The sequence below is a fragment of the Heterocephalus glaber genome, unplaced genomic scaffold (genome assembly GCF_053883595.1).
Source record: "Heterocephalus glaber isolate CG9 unplaced genomic scaffold, H.glaber_assembly_v1.0 deba00001773, whole genome shotgun sequence".
In the NCBI taxonomy this organism is placed as follows: domain Eukaryota; kingdom Metazoa; phylum Chordata; class Mammalia; order Rodentia; family Bathyergidae; genus Heterocephalus; species Heterocephalus glaber.
In genome coordinates this window covers 2,209,656-2,227,587 of record NW_028258463.1, presented here as the reverse complement: position 1 = coordinate 2,227,587, position 17,932 = coordinate 2,209,656, and the positions used below count along the sequence as shown (strand labels likewise).

General features: G+C 40.1%; 1 long non-coding RNA gene across 1 annotated transcript in view; it reads left to right on the top strand.

Annotated features, from left to right (window-relative positions):
- The first annotated feature begins 787 nt into the window (after positions 1 to 787).
- The window catches only part of LOC110344862 (uncharacterized), a 56,618-nt gene continuing 39,473 nt past the window's right edge, over positions 788 to 17,932 (top strand). Inside the window, exon 1 of the long non-coding RNA XR_002387782.2 lies at positions 788 to 1,300. This is a non-coding gene — a long non-coding RNA (uncharacterized LOC110344862). The remainder of the gene's footprint in view (positions 1,301 to 17,932) is intronic.

Sequence of the window (17,932 nt, the reverse complement as noted above, 5' to 3'; positions counted from 1 at the left end):
CCAAATACAGTAGATCCAACATGATAGAAATTTATTTTTCATTCACATAATGGTCCAGAGGTTGGGGAGTGATCTAGATTAGGCAGACAGTTTCACTCCACAAGATCATTCAGGGATTCAGGTTATTTTATCTTATTTCTTTGTCACACTCCTTGAATATTTTTTTTTTCTGTATGGTTGAAATTGACTCATTAGCACCAGAAATGTGTCACATAATTCAGAAAAAGGGGAAAAAACAGCACTTTCTTTTAAGCAACTGACTCAGAAGTTGCACATTCTCCTGAGGCGCACTAGAGGCGATAACATAGAGTCTATAAAGTGGAAGGGCATGTACCACCTGATGAAGTATAAATTCCATTATCAGAAAGGAAAGGAGGCTGGATACCAGACAAAAATACATATTTTCTGTCACAGACAATATAAAAAGCCAAAAGACTGCAAGTACATGCTTTCTCAAAGTCAGTATTTAGACAACATTTTGAACTAGACAATTCTCTGGTATGGGAGGGTTGCTGTGTTGCATTGTAGGGTTGTGTACTAACCACCAGTGTTCAACAGCATCTCCATTCTTTATCCTCTAGATTCTAGTAATATTCTGCTAGTTGTGGCAATCAAAAATATCTCTGGTCATTGATAAACATCCTCTAGGGGCAAAACCATATGCTGTTGAGAACCACTGGTTTATTTAAGGAGAATTTATCCAGAGAGAAGATGAGAATGTGGCAGCTGGGTTTTGAGAGTGTCAACATTTAAAGATTGGCTAGAAAAGGAATGGAGGAAAGGAGCAAAGAGCAAAGATGACAGGTAAGTAGGTAGTGGAACAGAATGAAAACCAGGTCCAAAGAATGTCTCAAAATCCAGTGTATGAGGGCATTCCAATAAGGTAGGAATGGTTAATTGTTTTGAGTGCCACTGTAAAATCAACTGAGATGAACACTGAAATGTGATGAAATGAATTGGGTGACCAGTGACCTAAATAAGAACCACTTCTGTGTAGTGGTAGCAGTGAAACACACATTGTAGCAAGTCTGGACTAAGGTCCAAGTGGAGAATGAATAAGCAGACCTGACATTTGTAATCAAGACTCAAACAAACAAAAAGTACAGAAAGAGGAGCAGCAGCTGGAGGGTCATGAGAGTTCAAGGGAGTTTTTGTTTTTGCCCTTAATGGGAGCCACGACAGCATGTTTGTTTGAGTTGAAGGAAATAATCCAGTATGAAGAGAGTGATTTACGGTCCTGAAGAGGAAGGAAAAGATCATTTAATCAAAGAACTTCAAGGGCTGGGACCCAGAATACGGGGTAAGACACTGAACTTCAAGATGGAATGGGATGCCTAGGTGGAGACAGGCAGAAAGGAACAAAGGGTGCAGTTAGATCTGTGGACTTACTAATGGGAAAATGAAGGAACTATCATAGGATGAGAACTCTTAGTGGTGTTGGAGATGGGGTCTGGGCTAAAGTTGTGAGGTCACAAGCTACTCTGGACCTGCATAGGTTCAGAGGATGGAATAGAATGAGATCGGAGGGTGGATATGACAACATCAGGAATGCTGGATGATGTTGAGAGTCTATTTGAGGTGTGTGGTCATGTGAAATCAGTATTCCTGGTTGTGTAGACACAGTGGCAAGGGAGGGACTTGCTTTGCTACCCAAGGTGAAGTAGCCAACATCAAGTACACAGAAAATATGTCCAAAAGTCTGCCCTGGATTCAATTCATTTCTCAGTCAGGAGTGAAAATGACTCTCTTCTCTGCTCCCACTTCTGGAAAAGTATCTGGCAAGAGCAAGAAGTGTTGAAGTCTTAAGCAGTTCTGGCATATTACAGTGAGAGGTTGCACGTAGCAGCCAAGACAGAATCCCTGTGCTGCAGGCTGGGTTCTCTAAATGTTCATTGGAGATTCATACACATGAAAGAAAGAAAGAGAGAAAACTGGACTGGTTAGAGGAAGGTGTGGAGATGAGAGACAAGCCTGTCAAGCTCGATTAACCTCACGAGCTTTGGAGGAACTATGGTTCACCTAAGTTGTCCCTTGTGCAGTAAAAATGGTGGGGAATTGATGAAGATATTGATCCCTCATTGGGTACGAGATGCTTGGGGACGATGTGACCTTGTGGAAGGTGGCTGCCTGCAGCTGAGCACACTCTGGAGGTGCTGACAGCTCGCCATTAACCTGTCTGCTACAGCTGAGCAACAAGCTACTCCTCAAAGGGAGATGTGGCTGGTACAGCTCCCTGTCCAGCACATCTGGCATCAGACTGGTGGCACTGTTTTTCCAGATGTCAGCCTTTTCATTCGTAAGGGACAGGTCTTTAAATCAGATAACAAATGTAATGGAGTACTAGTTACATTGCACTATCTTTTTATTTTTTCACTTATTTTACCAGATTTTTTCCTTTATAATTCAATTACAAAGGACAATTTTTTTTTCTTTCTCAGCACAGAGGATCAAACCCAGGGGCATTCTACCACTGAGGTACATCCCCACCCCTTTTAAAAAACATTTATTTTGAGACAGTGTCTTCCTAAGTTGACAGGTAGCGGGACTTGAATTTGCAATTCTGTCTCAGCCTCCTTCAGTGCTGGGATTATAGGCAAGCACCACCCTGCCTGGCTAAAATATAATATTTTAAAAGTCAGATTTTAAACATATATTTTAGGGCCGGGGATTTAGCTCAGTGGTGCTGTGCCTGCCTCACAAGTGCAAGGTCCTGAGTTTGATCCCTGGTACTGCAAACAAACAAAAAAACCCCCAAAACATATATTTTAAAATTTATAATTTAAAGATGATTTTGGCTTGAGAAAACTTCATTAAATGTCTTACATTCAAATGTTTTTATTCTGTGTGAATTTCAGAAAGATAATTTTCCTTTCTTGTGGCAAAATACACATAAGAAGTTATTTGTCGTATTCCATTAGGTACATTATTACAAAATACCACAGACCGAGTAGATAAACAACTGAAATTCATTTCTCACAGTGCTGGAGACAAGAAAGCCCAACGTCCAGGTGTTGGCAGATTTTGCTTCCAGTAAGGACCTGTTGCTTGGGTCACACACAGCACCTTCGTATTGTAACCTCGCATGACACAAGGCAAGGGAGCTTTTTTATGGGACTTCATTTACAGGGACACTAAGTCTATACACCTGGCTCCATCCTCAAGACTAATCACCTTCGCAAGGCCCTACTCCTTAATGCCATCAATTTAGGACTTAGGATTTAACATGTAAATTTTGCAGGCGGGTACAACCTGTAAGGTACTTCAAACTGCACCTAATAAGCATATATTAAGCTCTAATATTATTCTATAAATCACAGATTAAGTAGACAGTTGTGCTTTTAGACACTGAGTTGTTCTTAACTCCGTATGTTGAAATCTTACTTCCGAGGTCATGGTGTTAGGGAGACAGCTTTATATTTATTTCATGTGAATTAAGACTTTTTGCTGTGCATGCCCTACCGAGGTCCCGAGTCCTGCAGAACATGCCAAATCAGCCCGTAGACAGGCAGGTCTGTGCACACCGTACCGAGGTCCGGAGTTGCAAGGAAAACTCCGAATCAGCCCGCTGCAGACAGGCAGGTCTGCCCACGGCCTACCGAGGTCCTCAGTTGTGTGGAACAGGCCGAATCAGCCTGCACCCCAGCAACAATCCACTGGACACCACCCCCACCCCGCTCCTCTGTACAGCCACCTGGTTCCACACTACAAAGACACAGAGGACACCAGACCACCAGACCACGGTACTGAGTCCCGCTGCTCCCAGCCCAGAGGTAGGGGCTTCTGAGCCGCCATCCCACTGCTCCTGGTCCAGAGGAAGGGGCTTCCCGGTCACCATCCCTCCTGCTGCACCCAGCCCAGAGGAAAGGACTTTTGGGCCACCTTCTGTCCCGCTGCTCCTAGCCCAGAGGAAGGGGCTTCCGGGCCACCATCCCTCTGATCACTCCTAGCCCAGAGGTAGGGGCTTCTGAGCTGCCATCCCACTGCTCCTGGTCCAGAGGAAGGGGCTTCCTGGCCACCATCCCTCCCACTGCTCCCAGCCCACAGGAAAGGGCTTTTGGGACACCATCCCTACCGCTGCTCCCAGCCCCTGTCCCACCTCTCCCAGCTCAGAGGAGGTAATCGGTGCAGGCGCTAACAGCCCCCCACCCCAGTTGAAATGAGAAAACACGTAAATAAGTCTCAAAACCAGACTTCCAGATCAACTACAGCAACCCCAAAGGGAAATGAGATGGAACACTCTGATACTCAACCACCTGGACCCACTGAACTGGCAACCAAAGGAGATCTGGAAAAAATGAAATCAGAAATAATTTCTCAGATAACAGGAGAAATTGTGCCCCTAGTGCAAGACATGATTAATCAGTCTAGAGAGGAGCTCAAGAACATGATGGAATCCCAACATAGGAAACAAATGGAATCCATAAAACAGATGCAAATACATTTCCAGGACATGAAAAGCTCCATTGAAAGTCTCCACAGCAGAATGAGCCAATGTGAGGACAGAATTTCAGATATAGAAGATAAGATTGCAATTAGTGACCAGGAAAAGAAAAATTGCTTCAAAATTATAAGGGAACATGAGAAATCAATCCAGCAGCTGCTAGATGATGCAAAGAAGAATAACATAAGACGGATTGGAGTCAATGAAGAAGCAGGAGAGAGTGTAGATGACATAAAAAATCTCTTCACAGAAATAATGGCAGAAAACTTCCCAAGCAGGGGAAAAGAACTTGACATACAGATAAGTGAGGCATATAGGACTCCAAATAGCCTTGATCAAAAAAAATCCACACATAGGCATACGATTGTTAAGATTCCAGAAACTCAACAGAACAACAAAGTCCTACAAGCAGTTAGAGAAAAGAAACAAATCACATACAAAAGAAAGCCCATCAGAATCACAGCAGACTTCTCAACACAAACCATCAAGGCAAGAAGAGCTTGGAGTGACATATTCCAAGCCCTAAAAGAAAACAGCCCCCAACCCAGATTAATGTACCCTGCAAAACTATCTAAGATACTTTCATGACAAACAGCACCTTAGGAACTTCGTGAATACCAAAACCAGCACTCCAAAGAATTTTACACAATATCCTAGGAACAGACATTGAGGATCACAACCCCAGGAAGCAAAGCAGAATGAATCCATCTGGCATGACAAGAAATTAAATGTAAAGGGGGAGAACCCAACAAAAAGAAAAAGTCATGGCAATGACAAGTCAATATGTATCAGTTATAACCATCAATATTAATGGTCTCAATTCACCAATCAAAAGAAATAGACTGGCAGAAGGGGTCAAGAAGCAAAATCCAACAATATGCTGTATACAAGAAACACACTTAATTCAAAAGGAAACTCATACACTGAAAGTTAAAGGGTGGAAAACAATACTTCATGTGACAGGAACCCGAAAAAAAGCAGGAGAAGCTATCCTCTTTGCAGATCAAGTAGATTTCAAACCAACACTGATTAAGAGAGATGAAGAAGGGCACTACATTCTTGTAAAGGGAAGAATCCAAGAGGAAGCGATGACAATCATAAATATCTATGCACCAAACACTAGTGCGCCCAACTATATAAAACAAATACTAACAGACATGAAAAGTTATATCTGCACTAATACAATTGTAGTGGGGGACCTCAACACCCCACTGTCACAAATAGATAGATCAACTAGACTAAAAATAAGTAATGAAATACTAGAATTCAATCGAACTCTTGAAAAAATGAACTTAACAGATGTTTACAGACTCTTCCACCCCACAAAATCAGAATACACATTCTTCTCAGCTGCACATGGGTCATTCTCAAAAATAGACCACATACTCACACATAGAACATGTTTAAGGAAGTGCAAAGGAACTGAAGTTATCCCCTGTATATTATCAGACCATAGTGCAATGAAATTGGAGATCCATAGCAAAAGAAACTCAAAAAATTTCATAAACACATGGAAATTGAACAACACACTTCTGAATAACCAATGGGTCACAGAGGAAATGAAAGAAGAAATCAGACAGTTCCTTCAATTAAATGACAATGACAATACAACATATCAGAATCTATGGGACACAATGAAAGCAGTCTTAGGAGGGAAATTCATAGCAGTGAATAATCATATTAGGAAAACAGAGTGAGCCCAATTAAACAAGCTGATGCTGAACCTCAAGCTTCTAGAAAAAGAAGAGCAGGACAACCCCAGAGCTCATACAAGGGAGGAAATTATAAAGATCAGAGGAGAAATCAATGCAATGGAGACTAAGAGAACGATACAAAAATTAATGAAGCCAAGAGTTGGTTCTTCGAAAGAATCAACAAAATTGACAAACCGTTAGCCAATCTTATCAGAAAAAGGAAAGAAAAGGCCCAAATCCATGCAATTAGTAATGAAAAGGGTGAAATCACAACAGACCCAGCAGAAATCCAGAGGATCATCAATACCTACTTCCAGAACCTATACACCAATAAGATGGACAACACAGAAGAAATGGAAAGATTCCTAGATACATATGAATTACCAAAGTTGAAAGAAGAAGAACTAAAAATTCTGAACAACCCAGTATCAACCAATGAAGTTGAAAAATGTAATTAAAAACTTATCAACTAAGAAAAGCCTGGGCCCTGATGGCTTCACTGCTGAATTCTAGAAGACATTTAGAGAGGAACTGCTACCACTACTGTTTAAACTCTTCAATGAAATTGAAAGGGAAGCAATACTCCCAAATTCATTCCTGGAAGCAAGCATCACCTTGATCCCCAAAGCAGAGAAAGACCCAACTGAAAAAGAGAACTATAGGCCGATCTCACTAATGAACATAGATGCAAAAATCCTTAATAAGATAATGGCAAACAGAATTCAGAAGATCATCAAGAAGATCATACACCCTGATCAAGTGGAATTCATCCCAGGGATGCAGGGTGGTTCAATATACACAAATCAATCAATGTAATATACTATATCAATAGAGCCAAGGACAAAAACCATATGATTATCTCCATAGACACAGAAAAAGCATTTGACAAAATCCAACATGCATTTATGATACAAACCCTACAACAAATTGGAATAGATGGTCTCTACCTCAAACTGATAGAAGCCATCTATGAAAAACCAACAGCCAATATCATACTAAATGGTCAAAAGCTGAAATCCTTCACACTCAAATCAGGAACAAGACAAGGATGTCCACTATCACCACTCTTGTTCAATATAGTTCTGGAAACATTAGCCACGGCAATTAGACAAGAGAAAGAAATAAAAGGAATAAAGATAGGTAATAAAGAAGTCAAAATGTCATTATTTGCAGATGACATGATACTCTATATAGAAGAGCCCAAGAACTCCACCAAAAGTCTTCTAGATTTAATAACCAAATTCAGTCAAGTAGCTGGTTACAAGGTCAACACACAAAAATTAATAGCTTTCCTCTACACAAATGACAGACTCACTGAGAGAGAAATAGGGCAAATAATTCCTTTCACAATAGCATCCAAAAAAACTGAAATACCTGGGAATCAACCTAATGAAAGAAATCAAAGACCTCTTCTCTGAAAACTATGGCACTCTGAAAAGAGAGATCGAAGGTGATATCAGAAAATGGACAGACATCCCCTGCTCCTGGGTAGGAAGGATTAATATAGTGAAAATGGCCATACTTCCAAAACTGCTATATAGATTCAATGCAATTCCAATTGAGATGCCAGCAGCATACTTCACGGACCTTGAGAAACAATCCAAAAATTCATTTGGAACAAGAAGAGACCCAGAATAGCAAAAGCAATTCTAGGTAACAGAGACATGGCAGGGGGTATCACAATCCCCATCCGGCAACTCTACTACAAAGCTACTGTGATAAAAACACCATGGTACTGACAAAGAAACAGACCTGAGGACCAGTGGAATAGATTAGAAGATGCAGAAACAACGCCTCTCAGCCATCTCATCTTCGATAAAGGAGCCAAAGACCCTCACTGGAGGAAAGATAGCCTCTTTAATAAATGGTGCTGGAAAAATTGGGCTTCAACTTCTCAAAGATTAAAACCAGACCTATATCTCTCACCATGCACTAAACTAAAATTGAAATGGATTAAAGATCTAAATATTAAAATAGAAACTCTGAACCAGTTGGAACAGAGGTTAGGCAGAACCCTTGAAGACATTGGTGTAGGAGAAGATTTTATGAACAAAACCTCAGTTGCCCATGAACTAGCACAAACAATCAACAAATGGGATCTCTTCTTCTTAAAAGGCTTCTGCACAGCAAGAGAAACCACCAGCAGTGTGAAGAGACAACCCACAATGTGGGAAAAAATCTTCACCTGCTCTTCCTCAGACAAAGGTCTACTATCTCATGTCTATAAAGAATTTAAAAAGATCAGACCTCCCAAATTTAAAGACCCAATCCGAAAATGGGCATCTGAAATGAACAGACATTTCTCACACAAAGAAGTAGAAATAGCAGATAAATACATGAAAAAATGTTCAACATCACTGGTCATTCGAGAGATGCAAATGGAAACAACACTGAGATTCCACTTCACTCCAGAAAGAATGGCTGCTATCATGAAAACAACCAATAACAAATGCTGGCAGGGCTGTGGGGAAAGAGGAACCCTGCTCCACTGCTGGTGGGAGTGTAGACTGGTGCAAGCACTGTGGAAATCAGTATGGAGATACCTCAAAGAACTAGGACTGGAAGTCCCATTTGACCCCGCTATTCCACTGCTGGGGATCTTCCCCAAAGAATTAAAAGAATCATACCACAGTGATATATGTGCACCTATGTTCATAGCAGCACAGTTTGTAATGGCTAAAACTTGGAAACAGCCCAAATGCCCATCAACTGGAGATTGGATAAAGAAAATGTGGTTTTTTAATAAAATGGAGTACTACTCAGCCATAAAAATTGAGAAATTAGAGACATTTACAGCTAAATGGATGCATATTGAGGCGATACTCTTAAGTGAAATAAATAGGACACACATGTATAAATACGAAATAGTTTCTCTGGTGTGAGAAACTGAAAATGTAAATAAGGACTAAATGTATAATAGGTAATATGAAATAGGAAGAAAAGGAGTAAAGGGGAAGGAAGTAGGAGGGGTAGGGGAAAGGATAGAAGGGAACGGGATCTATATGAGAAAATGGAAAAATAGGAACAAAATCTTTGTAAATAGGGAGGAATTGAGGGGTTGAAGGGAGGGCTGGGCAACGGTGGAAAACAAGAACCAAGAGAGACTATGTAAAGGTGCAAATTTCCAATGATGAATGTCATTATATTGTATACCCAGAATGTACCAATGATTAGAATAAATAATCCATAATGTAAAATAGGAAGAAAAGGTCCAAAGGGGTAGGGGTAGTGGGAGGGGCAAGGGAAAGGAAAGAAGAGAAAGGAAAAAATGATGAGAAATGGAAAAAATGGAAATAAAGTCTTTGTAAATAGGGAAGGGTGGAGAGGGTGAAGGGAGGGCTAGGAATGGGGAAAAAATAAGAACCAAGATGCATCATGTAAAGGTACAATTCCCAGTGAGAAATGTAATTGTGTTGTATACCTACAATGTACCAATAAAAGAATTGAATAAAAAAAAAAGACTTCTCACTAAAACAAGTATCATGTTTTATATTTTGGATACTAATCCATCTTTTCTTCTGGTCGGCTGCTCACATGTTAATTTTATGAATTCTTTTTATCATTTTAACATTTTTATTTTTTGACATAAATACATCAAACATCTATATGGGTTTTGATTTTTGTTTTTTCTTCTAATGTCACAAAGATATTTTCGTTAGTTTAAAATATTTTATAAAAGTCTGCTTTTCAGATTAAAAGTTTTAATCTAACTTCAGTTTTGTCCTTTTTTTTTTTGGTACCAGGGATTGAACTCGGGTCCCTGCACTTGCGCAGCAGGCAGCAAAACTTCTGAGCTAAATCCCCCGGCCCCTCTCTCTTCAGTTTTTCCATATGGACCAGTGTAGAGATCTATTTACTTTTATTAGTTTTCCAGTGGATAGCCGAATGTTGCATACCACAATACCGACTCCTTTTTCTATTTTTTTCCTCACTGATCTGTAATGTCACCATGTCTCCACATATGTGTAGGCTGAATATTCTATTTCATTGGTCTATTTTCATCCCAGTACTGCAATGTTTTCATTATTATTTAAAATAAGTCTTGATGCTTAATAAGACAAGATCTCTCTATCTTTTTCACAATATACTTGGCTCTTCTTTGCCCTTTATTCTACTAAATATAGTTTAGAGCTAGCTTTTCAACCCATGAAGCAAATTTTTGTACTAGCATTTATGTGGTATGTAATTTTTTTATTCGTTCACTTATAACATTTCTCTGTTCTTATCTTTAAGTGTGTCTTTTTTTTTTTTTTTTTTTTTGGTACCAGGGATCGAACTCGGGTCCTTCTGCTTGCAAGGCAGGCAGCAGAACCACTGAGCTAAATTCCCAGCCCTTTGAGTGTGTCTTTTGTAAATAGCATATACTTCCATGAAAATACAGTAAAATTTAATAGTTTTTTCTTTCCAGAGGAGAGTGGCTCTAATCACATTTATTCTAGATATATGCAATTTACACTTGATCTTAGCCAAAAGGCCGAGAAGTGGTTGAGATATATGTAATTTAGAAAATCATTTTATTTGTATTTTCTATTTCTTTGTCTTTTTCCTTCTTCCCCTCTTTTTGTCTTCTATTTGATGAATTATGCTTTCTTTATTCCTTTTTGCTTCTTTATAAAAGTTCCACAATCTATTTCTATTCTTTTAATATTTATTTTACACTTTCAATGTATCCATTTAAAAATTTAAAATGAATCAGTTATGTCCTAAACAAAAAGATATTTTTAGCTTTATTCCAATCTCTATTTCCATGTCTTTGTTCCCTACTTTCAACTTGCTTTTAATTATCTCCATCAATATTGGTCAATGTTATTCTTTTTATAATCCATACTTTTAGCTTTACCAACATGTTTGCCGAATTCTTTTGTCTTTTTTCATCTCTGTTTCCAGATGGGTTTAAGATTCTTTTGGTTGAATTATATTCTTTAGAAGTAGTTTACATGAGATCTGTGAATAAGAAACTCAGTCTTTTTGAAGCTAAAGACATATTTCCTTTGTCCTTCTTGCATAAGAATTCAGTTGCACACAGAAACTGAGATGGGCAAACACTTCTGTTAGCTCTTTGAAGATACTATTCTATTGTTTGCTCACCTCCATGATTCTCCTTTTTTTTTTTTTTTCTTTTTGGTACCAGGGATCGAACCTGGGACCTTGCACTTGGGAGGCAGGCAGTGGAACCACTGAAGTAAATCCCTGGCCCCACTTCAATAATTCTAAATGGAGAGATTTCTTTATATGATGGACATTTCTTTGTGAATAATTTGTTTTCTTTGAGGGGAATTTGAAATTTTCATCCTAAAATATTTACTTTACACATTTTATACCATACAACAAATTATAGAGTATGTAGAAGAATTATTACACCATAGTATATCTGGATAATGTTTATTCTTGTTCTTTGCAGTCCTAGGAACATTCCTTTAATCTGAGGGCTTCAGTGTTTCCAATATTCTGGATAAATTTTCATTCAATCTTTATTGCAATATTCCTTTTGCCTCGACTTTCTGTGTTCCTTTAGAATCTCTGTTAGACCTTTGTGGTTGTCTCTCCACCCTTCAGTTCTCTTATCTTTCATATTTTCCATTGTGTTGCCCCAAATGATACATCTGAGTGTCTTTATCAACTCCATGTTTTTATTCATGAGTTATTTCTTCAGCTATAAGTAATCTGGTTTTGAGCCATCCATCAAATGTATATATGTGTCTGTGTGTATTTCAATGACTATATGTTTGTTATCAATTCAGTTAAAAATTTTTTTCTTAAAAGTCTTTAAAATATTTTACAATGCCTTGTGTTTGTTACTTCTCTTTGAATATTAATACATTTATTTTAGAATGATTTTCATGTTTTTAATGTCCCGTTTTCTATTGCAGATTCCTTCCATTTGTTGTATCTGTCAACTTTTGTGCATGTGGCGTATTGTGTGGTTGAGAAATTATTTTTTGTAGTAAACTCATCCTTAGTGAGAAATGAATCCCAATACCATGATATATATTATTAGCTCCCTTGTAGAGTGATGGACTTGCTTCTAGAGGCCAGTGGATTTTTAACAATTTTTAATCAGTTTTCGTGATAAATTCTTAGCTTAGATTGCTCCACTTGGTGGAATGTGTCAATTTGGAGTTCGTAATTTTTGTGTTTCTTAATTTCTGACCATATCACATGGCTGGTGGGTAGCTTTCTTATGTATTCAGGACAATGGAAGGAATATTTCAACTCTAGTTTCCTAGTCAGATGGCACTTTGTGTCCCTAGATTTAAATAGAGAATTCAAATTTAGCATTTTGCCTTGCAGAGATCTGAAATATAGCCTCCTGGCTCCAAGGCCTTTATCAATTTCTGATCCTTCTGGGAATTCAGTGACTTTTCTCACCACTCCTGTGTGAGTCAGCTTTCTCTTTGCTGAGACACAATACCCAGCATGCACAATATAAAGGAGGACAGATTTAAATTTCGGTTTCAGTTTGTGGTCAGCTGGCTCCTTGGCAGTGGCATCTTGACAGAAGAGCTTGCTGCAGCACAATTGCTTAGTTCATGGCATGGGGAACAGAGCAGGGGAGGAGCCAGAGCAGAAGGGGTGAGAGACCGCACAGACACCCCATGTCCATGCCTCCATGACCCACCCAGACACACCTAGAAGTGCTTCACCAGTCCTCAGGGTGGATCCCCAAATCAATCAAGTTGAAATTCCACCCTGACCACCAGGATTCGCTAATTTGCCTTTGAGTTCCCACTTTGTTTCTAGGGCCTCAGGATTTTCCTTTTATTATTATTTATCTGGTTATGCATTTAAATTTTTCTTTTCATGAAATTTTCTCTAGATTTTCTCTGTGCATTGAATGTAGAAGGGTTGATTTTCCACACACGCAGTTTTCCATGTTAACAGAAGTCACTCTTTATCAAATTAGCTCCATTTAATAGATGAAGAAATTAAAGCCTAGAAAGGGTAAGCATATTGTCCAACATTTCCAGCCAGCCAGGGTTAAAGACAGAAATAGAATCCGGTTCTGTTAGCTTCCAGAGCCCGTTGTCTGTACCACACTCCGCTGGTCCATTTGCCCAGAGAAGGGCTTGGATGCACTCAGGCTCAGAGGTGACAGTAAGGAATTGGGCATGGGAGCCAGGAATTATTTGTAAAAGACTAAGATCAGGCTTCTGTGTTTGTTTCACTGTGCCAGATAAGAGAAAATCTCTCTGAGTTGTTGAGTTTAAGAGCTGATGGAGTGGGAGAGATTAATGGTTCGTGCTGCTCATCATGAAAAATGCACAGAAATATGTGACTACTGGAGCTATTGGAATGGAGATCTTGGGGGAAGGTAGATTTGACCCTGAGTAGAGGGGATAGGATAGACCTTTGTGACACAGGTCTCTGACATTGGCTGGAACCGATTTGAATAGCAGAAAATTACCAGAAATCGTGAGAATACATTGCATCATTCTGAGAGTGCATCACTGATATTAAAGTTGATTGCAACAGCAACTGAAGCAATAAACCCAGAAGGAGGCCTCTTTTTTCTGAATATTTGTTAGCAGCTCAAATATAGCAAGACCTGTGGTCCTTGGTCCTGACTGGGCAACATTTATGCCATTTTGAAGAGGAGAGAGTAAAGATTTGAAGTTTAAATAATTTGCTTTAAGTAACAAGTTATGATTGAACCACAGGTCTGTTTGATTCCAGCTGTTAGCCATTATGTTTTATTTTCCGTGATCAAGAAATACTTCTGATGCAACTTTACTAGCAATATGATAACACTGTGGAGAAGAGAAATCTTTATCAGACATAGAATGGGTCCTTGAAACATTATAGTGTACTAGGAAAATACTAATGTCTTCTAGTGCACAGTGGAAATAATAGGAAAGCAATGGACTCAGGGATGGAGCTCTCACATTTTGGAAGACTGCCTGGAGAGTATGACAGTCAAAATGGGCTTTGCAAAGGATTAAGATGTGGCCATGCTGGGTCAAGAAGGTCAAAGTAGAGAGGAAAGAAGCAAGCATTCTAGGTAGGAAGCAGAGCAGGTGCAAAAGCAAAGCATTTTTTGGAGAAGTTAAATGACAAGTTTGGACGGACACTATAATGTTGAGTCAGAAGAGATAATGTTGAAAAACACAATGAGGATTTAAATAGTATTAATACAGTGAATATTTCCTAACCACTTAAAAGGCACCGAGTTCTGTCTGTGGAGCTTTACACTCACTGTCTCACTGGCATCTTCTAACTAACCCATGAGAGTGATGTTATCCTTACCCTCATTTTACAGAAAGATAAACTGAGGCCTAGAGAAGTAACTGAGCTAGTATTCTATGGAGAGTGGAGTGTTCTATGGTCTCTAGTGGAGACCTTCCATAAAGCTGAGACTGAAACTGAAGTTTGTCTAATTGGAAGCCTATGCTCTTATTCTTTCTGCATGTTTATCCAGCAAACACTATTGTGTAGGCCAAATGGGCTTGACTTCAGAGCTGCCATTCTATCCACTGGCAATATTTTATTTCTCCTCCGAATTACATAGGTTTTATATATGTTGTCATTTCCCTGAAATTTTCAGAGAATTATGAGGAAGCAGCGGGCCCAAATTTTACTCTAGGAGAAAAAAATAAAAGGAGATGGTAAGTTACTATTGAGAAGTTTACTATACAAAGGTTGGGTTTTCACCAACTGCTGTGAGGACCGGGCTATTCCATCATTCTACTGGGAGAGGGATGAAGGGGCTCATCCTCCGAAGTTCTGAGCGATCTATTACTCAAGGCTATAGAAGGGATTCTGAGGTTGGCTTTACACAGGGTTACTGATTTAAGGTGATCATATAAGCTGGCTTGTCAAGAGTGGTCTTTATGCCTGTTAATGTGGCAGAGCTATTAGTAGCACAGTATTTACTCTTGAGCTATAAGTTAGGGTGACAAATCAGATGACCCCTCTCCTGGAGGTCAGGGTAGTGAAAGATGTTGGAGCAGCTTCCACCACCATCATGGTGGGTGAGGTTTCGGGCTTACAGGGAGCTGCAGCCTGGAGTTCAGGTCATTGGAGTCTCTAATTCTGCTCCTTCTCCATCGGACTGGATGGATAGTGCCTCAGAGATATGGCCTCCGCCCATTAAACTGAATGACTGCTAGTGTTTCGGCTGCTCCAGAGATAATGAGGGCAGGGACCCTTCTTGGCATTGGAGAGGATGAACTAATGGTGGTAAAAGAGGCTAGACTCACCATGAGGCCAGCAGTCTTGGGAAAGGGAGGGTGTGGGCTAGGAATTTAATATTAAGGGGTCCCAGTAAAATTGGGGTCATGGGCCGAGCCATATGAAGGAAGACACATTGTACCTTGTGGCTAGAGTGCTCTTAAATGAGGTATTTATGAAGCTCCATTTCTTCTAGAAAAAAAATACTTATGTTGATTGGAAGAGTAACTTGGGTCACTGAAGTCCCTTACACCAAAAATTTTTTAAAAGTGTTTAAGATACCACCGATCTTGGGTTATGTCTTCACTTGGCTTGTTTTGACTTGGTGTTTCTTATTTTCTCATGCAATTAGTTCAGAAGATATTTGTTGAGTATCTTCCAGATGCTGGGCCATGAGTACAAGGCTATGATGGTGAAAATAGGAACCAGAGTAAGAGAATGTTGTTGCTGCCCATAAACTCAGTCTCAGAAGCTACTACAATATACCATTTAGGCAGATATTTTTAAACGACCCAAACAATACTGTGTATTGTTTATGGAAATGTTCATATGCAATAAAATTACAAAAACATCCACAGGAATGATGCAAACAATCCTAGGGAGGGTAGGAGGGAAGGAAAGGGATGGGCCTGGGCTTTAGCTGCATCATAAACATTTTATCTGAGACAGAGAGAGAGAGAGACAGAGAGAGAGAGACAGAGAGACAGAGAGACAGAGAGAGACAGAAAGAGAGACAGAGAGAGAGACAGAGACAGAGAGACAGAGACAGAGAGACAGAGAGACAGAGACAGAGAGAGACAAAGCGAAACAGAGAGACAGAGAGAGACAAGAGAGAGACAGAGAGAGAAACAAAGAGAGATATTTAAATTTGCTAACTCTCAAAATGATATCAGTGATATTTTTAAAATATTTTAATATTTTTCTAAATATTTCAAATATTTTATGATTAAACATTAAAACAAAATGGCACTTCTATATATACAACTATAATTTGTTGCTTTATAATTTAGAAAATAAAATTTAAAAGATCCTACAGCAGCCTCCAAGGAAGATGTGCCTGTTAAAATGGATGGGCCTTCCATGCTTACAAATATGCATCCCTCAAGGGACACGGAATGAGAAAGAGAGAGCAGTGAGACACACTGAGGCTGGGGCCCCTGGCTTCATGGGGTCTGCAAACAACTCGGAGTATGGTTTGGCAGTTGCACGGAAAGGCTCTCTGCATGCGATTTGCAGTGCTGTGTGTTGCTGTGCTGCAAACCTCTCTATCCATGTGCATGCGTGCATCCAGTAAGAGTTGGTTTCTAAACCAAAGAAGGTGCCAGCTTCATATGTGGGTGATGCTTATACAGAAGGAATTAGCAAGGCAGACAGCCAACACCCTGCCACCCTAACAGTTAGTTTGCTCCCTGGAATCAGGTGTTGGGATCTGTGTCTTGAAGAATTCATAGAAAACTGGAGAAGGATTTCCACAGGGCCAGGCAGAAGAGTGAGTGGAATTGAGGCAACCTTTTTGAAAGCATCAGAGCAGGGAGACCTCATTGGTCTATGGGCGAAATTATTCCCCCTGTTGGTGAGGTGGGACACAGTAAGTCCTTGGACCACAGTCATTATGAGTCAGACTCTAGGCAAGATGAGGAAATTAGAAAAAAGTTGGGGAGGAAAATGTGAGAGAGCCAGAAAGAAGGAAGCAAAACTAGAGGAAAGTTCATACTATGGGACCTTATAGAGGCAGATGGGGCTGGCTCCCTGCTCTCTGTGTGTTACAGTCTGGATCTAAAACGTCCCCCAGATTCTCATGTGTGTGGAAGGTGATTGAATCAGAGAGGAGCTAGAGCTGACTTTCTGTTAGGAGGTGGGGCCTGGTTGGAGATAGGTCATAAATGCGTGGCCGAGGAGGGAACATTTCCCTCTGTGGCTCCTCCCTTTTGCCTCTGCTTCCTGGCCACCATGACATGAGCAGAGCTCCTCTGGCAAACCTTCCACCATGCACTTCCTGTCTTGTAGCCAGTCAGGCAACAGTGGACCTAATCCTCTAAAAAAATGTAAGCCAGGGCCGGGGATTTAGCTCAGTGGTTCCGCTGCCTGCCTCACAAGCCCAAGGCCCAGAGTTCGATCCCTATTACCAAAAATAAATTAATTAATTAACTTTTTTAAAAGTAAGCCAAAATAAATCTGTCCTCCCTTAAGATGTGGGTGTTGGGTATTGTGTTTCAGAAATGATGGAAGTGTCTAAAACAGCAGGACACTCATTGCACAATGGGAGGTGCTCAACCTTCCATACCATGTGTGAGTTCTGAGGGTGAGGGTATTGGACAGTGGAAGCCAGACTGGACCGGATCCTTGCTTTATCTGCCTTTCAGACGGTGGGCCTCCAGGAACTTTAGAAGAAGTCCCACTTACAAATGCATTGGGAACTTTCACCAAGTTGCCAACTTATGACCACAAGATGGCCTGAGGTCTGGAAGGAGGCAGTGACCTAGAAAAGACAAAGGCTGGAGAGTACTATTTTGCACTATATATGGTGCAGTCTCTGACCAAACTTTCATCTCGACTTTAGAGGTCTGGTATCAGAGTCCCATAGCAGCTTATCTTCTAGATGGGGAAACAACTGATGTGGTAGTGGATT